At 50.9% G+C, this 1042-nt stretch overlaps 1 protein-coding gene across 1 annotated transcript in view; it reads right to left on the bottom strand.

Annotated features, from left to right (window-relative positions):
* VOLCADRAFT_98961 (uncharacterized protein) overlaps nt 1–1042 on the bottom strand; it is a gene marked incomplete at both ends in the record, with an annotated part of 2941 nt that overhangs the window by 1315 nt on the left and 584 nt on the right. The gene's annotated exons all lie outside the window — the stretch shown is intronic.

The raw sequence follows: 1042 nt of genomic DNA on the forward strand, positions 1-1042 counted from the left end.
GCTACTGGGCTAGACTTGGAGGGTCCGACCGGGGCAACTCGTTGCTGTGGACTTGTAGGCAAGTCAAGTAGGGCTATGGAATGCTAGGACAATGTTATTATGTTTGTGTTATAGGCTTGGGTAGGAATTCTTAAGCAATACGTTGAGTGGCTTTTCCGCCGGCGGGAGGACGACAATCCCACGCAAACAGGACGGATGTTCCGAATGTTGCTTACATTCATGTTGTCGAAGCTCGCGACGACGGCTCTGGACAGGACGGATGTCAAGTGTGCGTTGGTGGACGTGATGGCAACGTAGTGAAGGACACGGACGCGCATGCACAGGCCATGGAATGGTATGTCTAAATCATGGATGGCGACGTTCAACTCTCAGAATGGTGATTTCTGCCTTTGGGTTCAATTCTGAACCTGGAATGCTGCTGGCTCTGCCCGTACCGGAAAAGTGCTTTCCGGTACGGCGGTGTCAGGAGGTGGTATCTACGTCGTCTTAGGGGCAACCCTAAGACTAAGGGGATGAACGAATAGAGATATACTTAGGGTTTCTTGGCTGCAGCAAGTGTTGTCCTGGGCGCGACGTTGATGGCCTGATGCCGACGCGACCTCCTTTACGACAATGCTAGGCAAACGCAGCGGATGTTCATGAATTACTTAAGCGTTCATATTACTCGTCACAGCTTCAACGGCACTGTACTGGGCGGATGTAAGATGTGCGTTGGTGGACGCGATGGCCTTACGAAGGGGGAGAAAGACGCTTAGGAGATGCTTGGATTGTTATGTACAAGTCACAGACGGGGACGTTTAACTCTATGAATGCTGAGTTTTAGCTACTAGTCGGGTTTTTTGAACTTCGCTGTTGTTGGTTCCGCCCGTACAGGAAAAGTGTCTTCTGATACGGCGGTCACAGCAGGTAGTATCCGCGTCGACTTGTATGCAAACCAAATACAACGAAACCAGGGGATGATATGACAGTTTTGGAATGCTTGTTTCTTGGCCGCAAGCAGCAGCATACTTAAATCGCGTTGGGCCATTTGCCCAGGCTGCCG

This window comes from Volvox carteri (assembly GCF_000143455.1).
Source record: "Volvox carteri f. nagariensis unplaced genomic scaffold VOLCAscaffold_80, whole genome shotgun sequence".
Taxonomy (NCBI): domain Eukaryota; kingdom Viridiplantae; phylum Chlorophyta; class Chlorophyceae; order Chlamydomonadales; family Volvocaceae; genus Volvox; species Volvox carteri.